Source organism: Erpetoichthys calabaricus, chromosome 13, assembly GCF_900747795.2.
Source record: "Erpetoichthys calabaricus chromosome 13, fErpCal1.3, whole genome shotgun sequence".
NCBI classification, from domain to species: Eukaryota; Metazoa; Chordata; class Cladistia; order Polypteriformes; family Polypteridae; genus Erpetoichthys; species Erpetoichthys calabaricus.
Genome location: NC_041406.2, coordinates 62,742,259 through 62,760,847, shown reverse-complemented (window position 1 = coordinate 62,760,847; position 18,589 = coordinate 62,742,259). Strand labels below are relative to the sequence as shown.

General features: G+C 39.9%; 1 protein-coding gene across 1 annotated transcript in view; it reads left to right on the top strand.

Moving 5' to 3' along the window:
- Positions 1-18,589, top strand: part of asb4 (ankyrin repeat and SOCS box containing 4) — a 191,631-nt gene that overhangs the window by 136,672 nt on the left and 36,370 nt on the right. The gene's annotated exons all lie outside the window — the stretch shown is intronic.

Genomic DNA, 18,589 nt, shown 5'->3' with positions numbered 1-18,589 from the left:
TTTTTAAATACTCTGTGCAGAAATGGGATTGGAATATCAATCCTTATTGTTTTACACTGAAATACGTTGGTTGTCCGTAGGCAAAGTTCTTACAAAATGATTTAAGCTTCACCACGAGGTGAGTCAATTTCTATTAAATAAAAACATGCCCAAACTACACCAGCTTCTTGAAGATAATCACTGGATGGCCAAACTTGCATACATGGCTGACATATTCGAGCACCTGAGTGAACTCAATAAAAAAAAAGAATAGATGAAATTTATTGACATGCTCTTACAAATTCAACAAGTTCAAACAAAACCTCAGACTTTGGTAAACAAAGTTGTGACGAGGGTCACTTATAATGTACCAAAAGACCAACCAGACTACAAACTATTATGTTTGTTAAAACAACAACGGGTATCACATTAATTAAAGTTAAAAGATAATAATAACGTTTAACTTTAATTTTAAAAAGTTAAAGTTAATATTACAGGGTTGAATTCTGCTTTGTTAAGTTTGACTTAATTGTATGTAATGTTATTTTCTTCAAATAAAATCAATAATTAAAAAAGTTGATATAAGTTAAAAATGTTAGCTGTGATGTTAAATTTATCAAATAAAAAACAATACATAAATATAAAATATTTCTTCATATGTACTTTAAAACTCCTATATATATATTATGTATATTTTTGCTTGTGGTGTGCTGTGGAATTCTGGGAAAGGCTTAGGTGTGCTGAGGGCAAGAAAAATTTGCAACAACAACAACATTTATTTATATAGCACATTTTCATACAAATAATGCAGCTCAAAGTGCTTTACATGATGAAGAAAGAGAAAAAAGACAAAATAAACAAGAATTAAAATAAGGGAACACTAATTAACATAGAATAAAAGTAAAGTCCGATTGCCAGGGAGGACAGAAAAAACAAAAAAAAAACTCCAGACGGCTGGAGAAAAAAAATAAAATCTGCAGGGGTTCCAGGCCACGAGACCACCCAGCCTCCTCTAGGCATTCTACCTACCAAAAATGATCAGTCCTCATTGTATTCAGGGTTCTCATGGAAGAACTTGATGATGACGGTCATGTGGACTTCTGGCCTTATAATCCATCAGTGTAGGGACATCATGGTGCTTTGATTAGGTGGTGGTGGCGCAGGTCGCTACCCCAGAAAACCAGTAAAAGAATAGAAGAGCAAGTAGGGGTTAGTACGAATTTTGAATATGAATACCATGAATAATAATGATAATTAATTGAATATACAGAGCATCAGGATTAAACTAAAATGAAGCTATGACAAAGCCATGTTAAAGTAATGTGTTTTTAGCCTTGTTTTAAAGTGCTCCGCTGTATTAGCCTGGCGAATTCCTATTGGCAAGCTATTCCAGATTTTAGGTGCATAACAGCAGAAGGTCGGCTCACCACTTCTTTTAAGTTCAGCTCTTGGAATTCTAAGCAGACACTCATTTGAAGATCTAAGGTTACGATTTGGAGTGTAAGACATTCCGAAATATAAGATGGAGCAAGATTATTTAAGGCTTTGTAAACTATAAGCAGGATTTTAAAGTCAATTCTAAATGACACAGGTAACCAATGTAGTGACATCGAAACTGGAGAGATGTGCTCAGATTTTCTTTTCCTAGTTAAGATTCTGGCAGCTGCATTCTGCACTAGTTGCAATTGATTGATGTCTTTTTTGGGTAGTCCTGAGAGGAGAGCGTTACAGTAATCTAGTCAACTGAAAACAAAAGTGCAGAGCACTGCTTTACTGTACCAGAATGCAGAGGAAGTCTCATTATATGCCAACGGTATGGCTTCCGACTGCGCTGTGTCCTGTGCTCATCTCTGCTGTTGCATGGGACATTGTGCAAGCTTCAGTCACAGCAACTCACTTTGCCCTTGAAATCAACACAGGTAAGTGACATGACATTCATGTCCATAACAGTAGAACATAAAATCATATATCTTATGTAAAAATGTGTGAAAGATGGCTTGGTGACATTTTATACTACAGTGACGATACTCTGTACTTAAGGTTTTATGCTAAAAACAACTTCACAGCCGTTGTAAAACAACAGACAAAAAGCAGAGAAAGAGTTGGGGATCCACTCTATATATTGTGTACAACAGCACAAGAAAACAAAATAGCTCCAGAGTAGTGTCTGGGTCAATGTCAAAAACAGGACAGAGTGGTAAGGGAAGGTACTTGGCTTTTATAGTTGTATGGGGGAAATAAGTGTGTCTTTAAGGGTTCATGCCAGAAATGAGGTCAGAATGAGGACGTGGTTAGGAAGGGAATGCAGGAACTGGTCAAGGATTAAATAGGGTTCTGTTCAGATGATCTGTAGAAAAGGGAGAAGAGAGGTTAGTGCACTTCATCAATCTCTGCCTTCATGTTTTGTTCTCAGTTAAGACCTTAGCCTGCCTCCCAAGCACACGTGTGTGACGCTGCATTATCTAAAGATTTTAATGATTCAGTATTTTTCTGACACTATAATTTATCAGCAAAACACTACAATGATCCTCTGTCTGTCTCACTCAGATAGGGCCAACAAGTTTAGCTAGAGAGTTCTGGAGAAATGTTTAATCTGCATCAGGCACTTCATTTAAACATGTTGTGTTTAAGAAATTTGAACCATGATTAGCCATAGACCCTGCACATCCAACAACTAACAACAGCGCAAGGCAGGAAAAAAAAACAGGATAGGGCACCAGTCCATTGCAGTCATTGAAAAATGATAAAAACATTTTATACACACTAGTAATACGTGCAAATACAGTACATTTGAGTATCACTGTTGCAAAACATGTAATAAAACGTTGTGATAACAAAGTCTTTGATGAAGTGATTTAAAATGCTTCAACTTTCAAACCAGCTAAGTGAGACTCTGACTGCACCTGGATGTTACGCCATGCATAAATTTCCTTATTTGTTTTGTCGCTGCTATTGCATAGATTTGAAAGTCATAGGATGTGCCTAAACTTGCAGTTCCCCTGCTGTTGGGACTTTACCTGATATTTACTCTGGCACCTAGAGTGCCCTGGCCATTCATTCTTCTAGAGCTTAAAGCTTCAGACAAACACTGGTACACTAAGGTAGCAGTATACAGCAGGAGAACTTAATTTCCTCAGTTGTCTGTGCCAATTGAGAAGATGGGAAAGATGCAAAAATATCTATGTGTTCCAGTACTGTACCCTATCAAAATCAACCTACAGTAAATGGAGTTTTGCAGATGCAGTTTTCTAAATGAAAATTACACATTATTTTTTATCACATTTAAGCTTCCTGCTTTTCCTTTTCTTTTTGATTATCTATGATATATTGCCATGTCAGAACACAAGTTTACTTACAAAGGTCCTTGCTCGCATAACACCTAGCATGCATTGCACTACTACAGGTGGTTGTGGGACATGAACATGATTAATTATTAGGCATGAAAAAGCAGCAAGTCACTCTCTGCAATGGTGCTCACCCCACTGTTTGTAATTTGTTACCTTCTTTAGAGCTGTAAGAAACTGTAATCCTCTTTTCCTCAGAACTCAAGCACATTCATTCTCTCATATTGAAGTTTTCCCTCTCATTTTGGTGTAGTACATGGCCAGTGTCTATTATTTTCAGTTATAGACTCAGAGTGTGCGTAATTGCTAAATACCATCTACTGTACATGTGCAGTAGTTTTTTTTTTTTTCCTTGGGTCAAGTTGGATGACTTATTGTTCAGACTAGAAATACAACTTGTTAGCATTCTTTTGTCTCAGTTCTAGTGTGGTTATAGCTCACAAATAGCTGAAGTACAATCAGTTACCCATGGCTGAATTTACATAAAGGGGATGCCTGTAATCATGGCTACTACGTAGAACATCAAATGTTTCCAGTCCTTACATTTACATAATGGTACGGAGAATTGAAAGCCACAAAAATCCTATCACTCTCTATTTCTTACAGTTTTACAGATAATATTTTGACTAACAAAACTGGACAAGGAACAGATCCCAATCCAAGCATCTCAGAATTTGTATTTGATTTTTTTCTTTTTAAAATATTTTTATTGATTTTCATTAGAAGCAGATAGCATTCCATACACTCAAGTTAAAATTTAACAAATCAAAAGAAAACAAAATTCGACCCCCACCCAAAGAATCTGCATTTGATGTTCAATCTTTCCACATGACACATTGTTCTTATCCTGTAAAACATCATGCCCCAAAACTTTCTTTCTCAGTCTGTATCTACTGCCTATTTGTAATCAATGAAGCATCTTTCCATTTTCTTTCAGTGAGGTAGATATGAATATTCAGCAGTCAGCATTAGGCATGTCCCTCTCTTTGACTACATATCTGATGCTGTCTGATGCAGAGAAAATAATAACAGCATTTATCAGCTGGTATTACCTTTTCTCTGACCATTAGTCATTGCTCTAATCATACTTCTGAGCATAGTACGTCTTTCATTGATACTAGAACAGAAATTTATGATTCACATTAGGGTCACATGTTTTTGCACTTCAGAGCAGAAAGGCATTCAAACACTTTAACACTTGCTACTGGCTTTCCTTTCACATCCCAAACAACTGTTAGTTAGTTTTACTAGTGATTTTAAATTAGCATTGTAATGCCAAGTGCACCTTGTGATTGACAGGTGTCCTGAACAGGGTTGTTTCCTGTCTTGGTTCCAGTGCAACAAAAATACACAGCAATACTCTGTGAGCCTTAACTGAATTAAGTAGGTTAAAAAAACAGGTGACTAGGTGGAGATTAAGAAAACTACACAAGCAATTAATAATTTATATACAGTATTATTATACAACCCCAATTCCAATGAAGTTGGGACGTTGTGTAAAATGTAAATAAAAACAGAATACATTGATTTGCAAATCCTTTTCAACCTATATTCAATTGAATAAACTACAAAGACAAGATATCGAATGTTCAAACTGATAAACTTTATTGTTGTTTTGCAAATCTTCACTCATTTTGAATTTGATGCCTGCAACACATTACAAAAAAGCTGGGACAGGGGCATATTTACCACTGTGTTATATCACCTTTCCTTTTAACAGCACTCAATAAGCGTTTGGGAACTGAGGACACTAATTGTTGAAGCTGTGTAGGTGGAATTCTTTCCCATTCTTGCTTGATGTACAACTTCAGTTGCTCAACAGTCCGGGGTCTCCGTTGTTGTATTTTGCGCTTCATAATGCGCCACACATTTTCAATGGAAGACAGGTCTGGACTGCAGGCAGGCCAGTGTCGTACCCGCACTCTTTTACTACGAAGCCACGCTGTTGTAACATATGTAGAATGTGGCTTTGCATTGTCCTGCTGAAATAAACAGGGACGTCCCTGAAAAGACGTCGCTTGGATGGCAGCATATGTTGCTCCAAAACCTGTATGTACCTTTCAGCATTAATGGTGCCTTCACAGATGTACAAGTTACCCATGCCATGGGCACTAACACACCCCCATACCATCACAGATGCTGGCTTTTGAACTTTGCGCTGATAACAATCTGGATGGTCCTTTTCCTCTTTGGCCCAGAGGACACAACGTCCATGATTTCCAAAAACAATGTGAAATGTGGACTCGTCAGACCACAGCACACTTTTCCACTTTGCGTCAGTCCATCTCAGATGAGCTCGGGCCCAAAGAAGCCGGCGGCGTTTCTGGGTTTGTTGATATATGGCTTTCGTTTTGCATGGTAGAGTTTTAACTTGCACTTGTAGATGTAGTGACGAACTGTGTTAACTGACAATGGTTTTCTGAAGTATTCCTGAGCCCACATGGTAATAATCTTTACAGAATGATGTCGGTTTTTAATGCAGTGCCGTCTGAGGGATCGAAGGTCACGGGCATCCAGTGTTGGTATTCGGCCTTGCCGCTTACGTGCAGAGATTTCTCCAGATTCTCTGAATCTTTTGATGATATTATGGACAGTAGATGATGAAATCCCTAGATTCCTTGCAATTGTACGTTGAGAAACGTTGTTCTTAAACTGCTGGACTATTTGCCCACGCAGTTGTTCACAAAGTGGTGAACCTCGCCCCATCCTTGCTTGTGAACGACTGAGCCTTTTGGGGATGCTCCTTTTATACCCAATCATGACAAACACTTGTTCACATGTGGAATGTTCAAAACAGATGTTTTTTGAACATTCCTCAACTTTCCTAGTCTTTTGCTGCCCCTGTCCCAGCTTTTTTGTAATGTGTTGCAGGCATCAAATTCAAAATGAGTGAAGATTTGCAAAACAACAATAAAGTTTATCAGTTTGAACATTCGATATCTTCGTAGTGTATTCAATTGAATATAGGTTGAAAAGGATTTGCAAATCATTGTATTCTGTTTTTATTTATGTTTTACACAACATCCCAACTTCATTGGAATTGGGGTTGTATATACAGTTTGATGACTGGTTGAAGTCTCATTTCTACTGTGTTTAAACAGAAAGCACAAAATGGCACATTCAAGCAAATGAGGCAAATGTTTCATTTTCCTTGTATTGACTCGAGAAATATGCCACTCTCAGATTTCCTGTACTTGTGTAACAATGAAGGATTCATTTTTCCATTTTTTATCCACATCCTGCAGAGTTGGCAAACATTCAATACCTTGCTCTGGTATAGGGGTCCACGGCTAGTGGACAATTTTAAATAAATAATCATGAAGATGCAGGCTCCAGTCGGGTACAGGTGTGCGTGAGTGCAATTCGCACCGCAGTTAATTGGGGAACTGGCTGGCCACGCCACATACACATGCAGAGGTGGGTGGATCAGTCGGGCACCTCAATGATACTATGGAGGGAGCGGCTCCTCGTGCCTGCACCCAATTAGTCTGCATAAGGAAAAGGAGCCTGCACAGGACAGAAGGAGTAGGAGTAGAGTGAAAGAACATTAAAAAAAAAAAGCACCACCAACAACAGCCACCCACCACAACACCACCCACACACCAGATCGGAAGAAAGACAAAAAAAAGGAGGTTAAATGAAGGAGAGATAAGGCAGGAGGCAGAGAAAACTTGTACATGTGTGAGAGTGAAAGCAGACAGACAGAAGAAGTCCTGAGGCGGAGCGTCCAGCCGATGCTCAGGAGCTGGAGACGGTTACTCTAGCTGAGTGAGCTGAAGTGACTGATGCACTGCTCGGTGGCAGCGACTCTGTTTAAGGCAGGGAGAACGGCAGTGGGAGCTGCAGGAGTATTGGAAAGCTCTGTGAGGCATCCTGCGGCTGGAACCATGGACTGCAGGGTCACAAGCCTGGCAGCGGGAGTCAGTGGCTCGGTGTGATGCCTTGCTGGGGCCACAGACAGCTGCAAGGGCCCAAGCCTAGTGGCAGCACAGAAGATTGAATGACCTGTCGATTAGGCACCTCCTTGGCTACAAGCCCCATTTGGGGTTACGCTTAGGAGACTTCCATTTTATGGGGTTGCACTGGGGACTGAGTTTTAAGGACAGCTTCCTGCACAGTGTTTTAACCTTGTTTTAATGAATTATTTGATTTTAACCTCCACAATCATTTTAATGGATTATTTATAACGGGTGATTGCTATGCACTGTTTTAGATTGTTTTAATAAAAACACTGAATCACTTTCACACCTACCCCTTGCTGCTGCATGTGTGTCCTCATTTGCTAGGCTCATCCCTTGGGTACATTATTGGCGATAATGGGTTTGAGATGCTCCAGGAAGGACCCAGTAGCATGAAGCTAACCCACACCATCACACTTGCCCCTACAGAGGGGTGAAAGGCAGAAGGTATGACCATAGACTACACCAAAAACAAGTGAGAACATTATCAAAGTCAGTGATCATATCTATAAAAATTACATATTTGAACAAGCAGAGTTGCAACAATGACAGCTTTTTGGTTTCAGTAGTGTTTGTTTGATTTTACAAATCTCTGTAAACAGAGCGTTGTATTAGATCATCTGAAAAAAAGGCTGTAATGATAAGTTTGTGCTTAAGATTGGTTCAACTGACTATTTCAACAATTATGAAACAAGTTGTAAGGGTAGATAAGGCAGTGTGTAGTTTGTATTATACTGTCAAACAATGGAATAATAGCAACTACAAAGCCCAGATTAAATGCAAAAAACACTTCATTAACTTGCAAATAGTATTCAGTTCCTACTAGTTAATACTCAACTTTGTCACAAAGGTTCCAAAAATATATAGTGGAACAATTTGGTGCATGAGGCAAGGCAAATCTTTGCATATCTTAGAGCCTAAAATATCTGACACCATATTACATTTTTTTTATTTATTCATCTTATACAACTTCTTATATTAGGATTTTTTTATTTTTCACATACTCCTTGGGGTCAGCCATTGTACAGCACCCCTGGAGCAATGGCAGGTTAAGGGCCTTGCTCATGGGCCCAGTGGAGTAGGATATGTTTTGGCAGTAATGGGATTCGAAGCAGCAACCTTCTTGAAAACAATGCAGATTCTTAGCCTCAGAGTCACCACTCTACTAAACAAAACTGCCAACAGTTGGTATATCTACATTGTTTCATAGGTATCTCAACATCTTTTTAAAGTTTGAACATAAAATGAGTTTGATAAACATGTGGGAATATTACTAAAACCTAAAAGTGAATATGTGATACATACTTGTGCTCTGAAACAGTTCAATGTGCATTAATGTCTGTATGGAAGATATGGTCACGTTTGTAAATCATTGAAATTTGCATGTACATTAAATCACAAAAGGCACTAAGCAATAATGTATTGGCCTTACCCTCCAAATAAGATGATTGGATAATGTCAGGCCATGGTGATCTCAGGATGCTTGCACTGCTCCTTCATCTAGCTCCAGGAGGTGTTTGACAGTTGTGCCAGTGAGACCACAAAGTCATCCTGAAACATAGTGACAGCAAGTTGTGTGTAAGGGTGGAAGAATGGGACAAAGCTGATTAGTTATAGGAAAGGCTATAACATTGATTATGAAGGATTGGCCTAACAAAGAGAAACACTATTATGGGTACTGTAAAGAACATTTCATAAATGCTTAATAGCATTATGACAGGTACTTTCCACCATCTAGAAACCCTCCATAGATCATTTAATAATAATAATAATAATTCTTTACTTTTATATAGCACTTTTCTCAGTACTCAAAGCGATACCACACAGAGAGAACCCAGGATGCAAACACTAGATCTCCTTACTGCGAAGTGCCAGCTGTGTATACTAAGTAACAACTCAACTTATAAGCCAACTACACACAGAGGGGGAATTTCATTCGTAGCTTTTATTAAAACATGTTACTTTTAAGAAAAAGATTTTAAAATAAAGAATAGTTGTGAGTCATCATTATAATTTAATCCAAAAATGGGTGTCCTTTATTATACCAGGGCGGGTTGGATAATGGATGGATGGATATTATACCAGGCTGGTGGAGCTCCGCCATGTGAACAACTGAGTTCTCTATGGCAAGACTAAATAATCTAAAAAGAATAGCTTCATTTATCAGTTAGCTTCATTTACTTAACATAGACAAGGAAGCATTTTAATCACACCAATCATAGAATAGATACCTGGTATGAACACCCTCATGGCTTAACATTATCTAAAGGTCTCGTGGCCTGGAACCCCTAAGTTTTTTTTTTGTTTGTTTTTTCTGTCCACCCTGGCCATCGGACCTTACTCCTTTTCTATGTTAACTAATGTTGTCTTATTTTGATTTCTTATTTTGTCTTTTATTTTTCTTTTCTTCATTATGTAAAGCACTTTGAGCTACTTTTTGTATGAAAATGTGCTATATAAATAAATGTTGTTGTTGTTGTAAAGGTGCCAAAATAATTAAATGGATCATATGTCTTAAGTAAATATCTGTTTCCTATAATAAGACTTCTTACATGTAAGTTATTATCAGAAAACAAATTAAAAAGTTTAAATGTCATATGATCTCGTCAATAGCTTAATGTACTGATACAAATAAAATGATGACCTAGTTAAACAGGCAGTCATAGTTTGAAGCACTTTGCACATTCATACAGTAAGTTTTTTCCTTACATTTGCATTAACTGCATGTTGGTGCTAAGTGTATGAGAATTGGTGTCCAGCTTGAGAAGCCTGAACTGCTGTCATTTTCTAGGGTCCAAAGACCTCCATATTCACACAAAAGCTGTACGCAAATGGTATATAGCCAGAAAAGCACATGAGCCAGTTTTCCAATCTGTTTGTTAAGGACCAAAGTCTCTGAGGTTTAGGGTGAATGCAGAAAATGATGCTTGTGCAACTTTTAAACACTTCGGAGAATCTGTTTTTTGTTTGAATATTCTGAACTGTGTAAGTAAATGGAGCTCTATCAAAAGGTCAAGAAAGCCAGTTGTGTTGTAGTTTGCATAATTGTGCACCTGCTACGGCTGTGGAAAGGGTTGGGCCAGAATCTTACAATGATCTCTTGTTATTTAACCTGATAATCTGTTATACACTCCTTCCCTTAGTGAGTTTGCACAAAATACTGTAAAGAAAAAGAGAAAAGGCTGTTGCTGCCACCAGAAGTAATGCTGCTTTAAAGTAATCCCCTGATATTTTGTTACCCATGCAACCACTCAGCCTGACAAAAGAAACACCTAAAGCCATTGCAGTTATGTGTATTCAGAATTATACGTAAAGCAAAAGTAAAGCAAGATGTGTTAGTAATACCCATGCAAACCTTAAGATACAAAGGATCGAGTGAACTCAAGGTCTGAAGGAACAGCAAAAGTAAAGTAGTTTGAATTCTGTCTTTTCTATTTATGAAACTATATCCTTCTTGTTTTTCCTTACTAATGGACACTATCTTTTATTTTTATAAATCTAGCCTTTTTTGTATTTTTTCTCTTAGAATGTACATTGCATCTCTTTAGTTTTGTGCACATTACACCAGTATTTATAAATGTTACTGTGTATGGGAGAGAGCGGCATTTCAAAGTTCATTAGTTATAGTTTCACATGAATCAAGCGTTGTTTGAAGGGACAATTTTTAAGAACTCCTAAATTTTGCCATACTGATCTTCACCTTTTCCTGTCTAAAGTGGACCAAAGCCATTTTTCCTGTTGTTAATGTGCAGTTTTCTAAAGCCTTCAATAGTTGTTTGTTATAAGAAGTGTACCTGGCATTAATATTAAGGCTAAGTTCAATATTTCCTGTAGTGTTCTGGATCCATATGGTCTCTTATTCCACTATGGGAAGGAGGGTGTGACTGTGATATGCAGGTTTAAGGAAATTAACTATTTCCATGTGGTATTCTGCAAAAAATGTGAACCTCATGCAAAACACAACTACTGTGTAATTTTAAGAGTGAATAAAATAAATATTTCTCTATAAAGCATTAAGATAATTGCAAGTTATACAAACAAATAAGCTTCTTTTAATCCTCAAATCACTGTACATGCTTTGGACTTTGGGACTCATATGGACTTTACCTTTGGCCTCCTCTGGTCTTCCATGGAACAAATATTAACAGTACAACAGCGTTTGGTAATCTAAAACAAATGTTATCCGATTCAAACTATGTGCAAGCAACAAAGCTTTCAATGAAAAACATCTGATTAAACTGAACGAACAGTGCACAGTGCATAAGGTCTGAAAACATGAGGTCTCTTTCCAAGACAGAGGTGTCTTTTTGTTGTATAGTATATACATATATAAATAATATAAATAAACGACCTATTAATAAAGAGTAAAGGAAAAAAAAAACTATACATAAAATTTGTTAAACAGAAGGGTGGCACAGTTGTTAGGACTGTCCAGGAATTGTCTGTGTGGTTTCCTCATGGTCTTGTATGAGGTTTTGTTCCAAATATTACAGTTTTCCTTATACATTTCAAATTTCAGTTAGATTATTAGGTAGCTGGCATCATATCCAGAGTTGGTTCCTCCCCATTGCAGCGAGAATAGGCTACGGTACCTCATGACCCTGTACTGGAAATAGTGATTTTAATAATGAATAGATTAATGTACAGATATATTTTGATTAATTATGTAGCTGTACACAGGGTCAAAAAGAATCTGTCTCTTATTATATTGTGACTTCTTCCTCCTGCCAGTAAGGCTTTCTCTTAAACTGTCCAGCCATCTCCAGAGTAAGTGGAACCACTGGCCTGAACCTCTTCAAGCCTTAAAATCACTTTTAGAGTCGGGGCAGCCCTTCTTTATGACACCAGTCTATAACTAGCAGCCTCCGAGTTCCCTGCACCAGCAATTCACCACAGGTCAGTTCAGTAAGTTACGCACTAGGTCACACTGCTTGCAGCAGATTGCTGATGACCTTCTGGCGGCACTTCCTGGTGTGGCAGAAGTGCCGCACTAGCACCCGGAAGCACTCTGGGCGTCCCTGGAAGGTCCTTTTTCCACCTTCCCAGGTGTGGTGGAAGTGTCGATCTCCCGGGCTCCACAATGCTCGGGGTGCCCCATGGCGGTGACCACAGGTCGCAGTGGGTTTGAGCCTCCTTGCTCCGTCCCTGTGGTCCCCTCATCATCCAGGGCGGTTGCTCCCTCGTGGCTCGGGGGACGAACAGACCACCTCCCGGTCCTTCCAGGCATCCCGGCTGGGTCTGGCCCTATATATATATATTGTGGATACTAAGTGGCACTGTTGCCCCTTTAACCCAACAGACAGACACACAGGACACAGGGTAAAAGAAAGAAGTTGTTAAATTGTTTTTTCTTCCTTCTTACAGTGCCCTCCAAGCACCACAGCCACAATAACAGATGTCAATACAATAATAATCACAATTCTCTCTCGCTCTATCTCCTCCACACCTCCCAGCAAGCTTTGTCCACCTCCACCCAACTCTGGCTCACTTGCTGGGTTTTCAGCAGTCCTTTTTATAATCCTTGACCTGGAAGTGCATCTGTTCTTCTGTCCATGTGACCTGGCCAACACTTCCAGGTCAGATAGAAAATTCAAGTTTTTGATCAGCCCGAAAGTACTTCAGGGTTTCTGTACACGTGATCCATTAGTACTTCCAAGCTAGGTGAGAACTTTGTCTCCCACCATCTTCCCACAGTGTCCCCTGGTGGCACCCATGGTACCCAGCAGGGCTGTGTTGCCAAACTCCATGTCCCATAGTGCCCTGCGGGAATCTGGGCCACCACTGCGGTCCAGGGGAGCTGCCATCTAGTGTCTAGAGGGAGGCAGTGATCTAAAAAAGCTGCCTTCCCCCATCCTTCCATATCAGGGTCGTCCCGACTGGGTTGAGCTGCCAGTCGTCTCTTACAATATATATTGCATTAATGTGTTAATCTTTGCGATTAATGTGGCCAGTTTAATGCGTTAAAAAATATTGTTGCATCCAGGGCAGGTAACAAAGCAATCGCCTCACACTGGTGTTCATTTTCTTGATTTATACATACCCACACAGTGCAGGTGAGTGGGAGGAAAGAGGAGAGGCAGGGGGTCATGGCAATCTTATCGCAATGCTAGCGAAAAGACGCAAAGATAAAATTTGTGCACTTTTTTTTTTCATTTCACATTTCTGTAAGAAGATCATATCAATGTTATACCATATACGTACAAAATACTGTAAGTTATCTTTGAATGGCACTAAAACCAAAATAATTCTCTAGTACCTCTGTATTTAACTCGCCAGTCTGTCAGGTAGCTTGCAGTGCTGACTGCCCAAATATAATGACAAAATGAAATATAATGATTATCCCTACCCGTTATTCTAGTTTGCAGTATCTGCTAATTTATGCAAAGAATGCAACATAGCCATCCAAATAATGCACAGTGTCAGTTTTTAGGTATAATAGTTGTTATGGAGAACTTTTTGCATGCAGGAAGCAAAGTTGTACACAAATTGTCCAACTACAAAAACATTAAATGTCATACACGTACTAAACTGTCCGAACGGTTTTGACTCCTGGAGCTGATGCAAAAAAAAATCAGTGAGCACTTGTATGTCCACTGTCCTTTGGCTCTTTGAGAGTCGCTACGAACATGCACCCCGGCAGCTGCACCCCCGACACATCTCATGGCTGCTACAGTGCACTCTAAGTGCTGTGTCTGCAAAATGGAGATCACGGAGCTGTTTGTATGTCACCTTCTCCAGGTAGTATCGTCTTTCTTAGACACGTCTCAACCACCTGAGGAGTGTGTTTCTCTCAGGGCAGGACCCAGAGGCACTACACTGTTATTTCCACAGTGCACCAGTTGAAAAACACTTATGTAAAGTATAATTATCTAGTCTTTGATGATGATGAACAATTGAGAATTGTATTTATGGAGTTTTAACACAATTTTTATGTATGCAGATTTAAGGGATGCTGATACTTTTAATCATTTAGTTTTACTTTGACACGTCTGTGTTTTACATATTTTTTTTGTTATTTTTGTATGTGCTTATAATACATTGGCCTCATTTTCTTATTACCTTCTTTTCAACTTATCTTTAAGGAAGTCATTCAAATTCACATTGTACTTGCTTGAATAGTATTTTGTTAAAAGTTCAGGTTTAAGGTCATTGTTTAAGTTTAAGTTATGACATTCAAGTTTTTTTCAATTCCTTTGTGCTGATTCCACATTATTTTTGTGATTCAATGTGCATTTATTTTGTGATTTAAGTACTTATTTTATGATTACATGTTTTAATGTTGGGCGGCACAGTGGCGCAGTGGTAGCGCTGCTGCCTTGCTTCCTGGGTCCTCCCTGCGTGGAGTTTGCATGTTCTCCCCGTGTCTGCGTGGGTTTCCTCCAGGTGCTCTGGTTTCCACCCACAGTGTGCCCTGCGGAGGGTTGGTGCCCTGCCCGGGGTTTGTTTCCTGCATTAGGCCCTGTGTTGGCTGAGATTGGCTCTAGCAGACCCCTGTGACCCTGTAGTTAGGATATAGCAGGTTGGATAATGGATGGATGGATGGATGTTTTAATGTTAGATGCAATTAATTGTGATTAATTATATATAATGATGTGATTAATTCATTTTTGTATCAATTACCAGCCCTAATATACATTGTGTATATGTGTGTAAATATATATACAGTATATACAGTGTCACACACGTGCGAGTAGGAGGCAGCTAAAGGGCCTGAGTAATGGTAATACCACAACAGAACAGTGGGTGGCGAGGTGTGCTGACTGTCTTTCTCAGTTCCTTGCAGACCATTCCCAGGTTCCCGGGGCCCTCGATGATGTCACTTCCAGTCCTGATGAAGTCACCTCTGTTTTGCAGTGCCCTTGATGACATCACTTCCGGTCCCAATGAAGTCACTTCAGATCCTGGCCCCCATGATGACGTCACTTCCTCTACGACCATTTAAAGCTGCCATCTTGCTTCCAGTTAATCAGTTCTGTTTTGGACTCAGTCTTGTGAACTACTCTGTTCTAAATCTAAACCTTTTGCAGCCAGGGCATATTATACAGGTGGCTGCCCCAAACCTTTATAATGTCTGGTCTTATCACAACATACACATATATATATATTGTCACACACGTGCACATGGGAGACAGTTTAGAGGCTCAAATAAATACATTACTTTCCAAACAGGGGTTGGCAACTCTAACTCTTTCTCCTCTTTCTCTCTGCAGACCATCAGAAGAGCCCGCCTCATAGAAATGTCACTTCTGCCTCCGGTCCCTCAGAACCTGCCTCCAACAAACGTAATTTCCACCTCCGGTCCCTCAGAATCTATCTCCTTGTAACATCCTTTCCACTTCCAAACCTGCCTCTTCCTGTCAGTTAGCTATATATCGGCCACCTTTTCCAATGTACTGCATTTTTATTTTGGACTTAAGTCTTCATTGACCAACTTTCTGCCTCCACTTGTTTATAGAAGGTCTGTGATACGGTTTGCATATTTGCAGCTGGAGATCCACAAAGGGAGAAAAATGAATCACGTATCATAAAGTAGTTTTTATTCCTGAGCTTTCAACCCCTACCAGGGGTCTTCATCAGAGGATAATGTTTAGACTTACAAGAATCAAAGGCAATATATAGCAAAAAATTACGTGGGGGGGGGGGGGGAGGCTAAGTCAGTGTGATCGGGGGGGGGGGGGGGTATTGGCTGTAAAGTCTTGATTATTATGAATATGTTCTTCTTAAGTTTGCATATGCTGGATTTATGTCCGTCTGTTGATGGCGTTCTCATTTGATAACCAGGATTCGGCCACTCTCTGGCCTTAAATTTTACTTGTACATTGTCCCAGTTAAATGTATGTCCTGTTGATTTAGTATGCGTATAGATCAATGAAAGTGAGTCCTTTCTTCTGATGGCGTTGCGATGCTCCTGTATACGTGTTGCGATTCTTTTTGAAGTTTGTCCTATGTATACTGCTGAGCAACAACTGCTTGGAATGCTGTATATATATATATATGTGTATATATATTGTGAGATATGGCCGGCCATTCATCCCGGCCAATACCCCCAGGCCGCTAGATGGAGTCCTCCTTGCAACATGGAGATGCCCCGAATTCCAGCAGGGCATCATGGACTATGGAGTTTTAATACACAGCCCTGCTGGATAACGTCGAGGCCGCCAGGAGTCGCTGCAGGGAGGCCCAGAGATTTATATTTTCCATATGGCCCAGAAGTATTTCCAACTCACAGAAATGGAAGAAATTATATACTTCCGGGCTGAAGAAAAAGAGAAGTTTTTGCCTGACCCGGAAGTGATAGAAAGTCACATGGACTGAGGGGCAAACACTTCCGGGTCATGGACTATTAAAGGACCATAGGAAATCCCAGACAGTGAGCTGAGTTGGGAGGCAGGGTGGCTAAGCATCTAGGAGTGGAGGATTGGTTATTGTTTATTGATTGGAGTATTGTTTATTAATTATATGAGAATTGTGGAGTGTAGGTGCTTTGTGCACTGTATTGTCCGAATAAATATAATTATTGGACTTTTACCTGGTGTCTGGAGTCAAGTCAGAGGGTTCAAGAGGACGACAGTGCCTCAATCTGTCACAATATATATATATATATATATATATATATATATATATATATATATATATATATATATATATTATGTCCTGCGGTGGGTTGGCACCCTGCCCGGGATTGGTTCCTGCCTTGTGCCCTGTGTTGGCTGGGATTTGCTCCAGCAGACCCCCATGACCCTGTGTTCGGATTCAGCAGGTTGCAAAATGGATGGATGGATGGACATATACAGTACACCCCCAAAATTCGCGGGGGTTATATTCCTAAAGCACACGCGAATTGTGAAAAACCACGACTTTTGGATGTGGTTAAAAAATGCCTTTTAAATGCTGTCGCAGATTGAGGCCCTTATCGTCCTCTTGAACCCTCGACTCCAGACACCAGGTAAAAGTCCAAATATTACTTTTATTTGAACAATACAGTGCACAAAGCACCCTCCACTCCACAATACTCATAAATCAATAAACACTACAGTAATCAATCCTCCACACTCCCAGACACTTCGCCACCCTTCCTCCCAGCTCAGCTCAGTGTACTGGTTTCCCAGAGTCCTTTATATAGTCCATGACCCGGAAGTGTTTCTCCCTTCTGTCCATGTGATCATGAACACTTCCGGGTCGGATAAAAAGCTCCTTTCTTCAACCCGGAAGCACGTCGTTTCCTCTTGTCATGTGATCATGACACACCTCCGGGTTATAGGGCAAGTAAGAGTCCGGCAGCCTCCCCACAGTGACTCCTGGTGGTCCCCAGGGTATCCAGCAGGGCTGTGCATATAAACTACAAAGTCCATGAGGCCCTGCTGGAATTTGGGGAACGTCCATGCTGTTGGGAGAGCTCCACCTGGCGGCCTGGGGGTGAGGGCCGGAATATTTAGCCGGCCACACACCACAATGCCTATTTTTATAGTTTAAACCCTAAATACAGTATGCCCCCAAAGCACTTTAATTTTGTTGCAAACTCAGCTTAATACATTAATACATTACCTAAAAAATTACCTTAATACATTACCTAAAAACAGAATGTAAAGGTAAACCTGTCTACTGTGCAGTACTGTACTGTTATGTCTCCCATGGTGCTAGAATGTAAAATACCGATGTTACCGCTATACGTACTGTAATTCATGCAAGCGAGTTTTCTTTGCTATGCGCTGTAGTTTTCTTTGTTATAAGTAGAGTAAATACATAATAATTTAATTTAATTAAAATACAGTAAAATGTATGGGTACTCACCAATGTTGAATGATATTGATGATGATGATGATGAAGTAGCTGTGCAGTACGATGCAGAGGATTTAAAACTCCTCGGGTGGCGCCTCTTCTTCAGGCGCTTCAGGAGGAGTTGTATCTTTGGATGGGTCTTCTTCTGATGGGGTTTCGTGCTGGCTTTTCTTTATTGGTTTCAGGAACATTGTGATGGGAAGTTGCTACATTGTCTCCTGTAGCGAACTGCTGGTACAATTTTACCGTCCAAGGGGATGTTCTTCTTCCTGCAGTCGGTGATCCACAATGCCAAGGCAGATTCCATCCTGATGATATTTTTATTCCTTACGGTCGTTACCTTTTTGGCACAATCACAGAAACTTACAGATACGGTACTCCAGATCGCTGCTTTGTTCTTCTTTATGTAGCGTGCGGTGCTTTCATTAATGCCATAGTGGTGCGCTACTGCAGCATAGCTTTTTAGTTCCCAGAGCAAATCCAGTAGTTCAACCTTCTCCTGGAGTGTTTTAAGCTTCTTCTGGCACT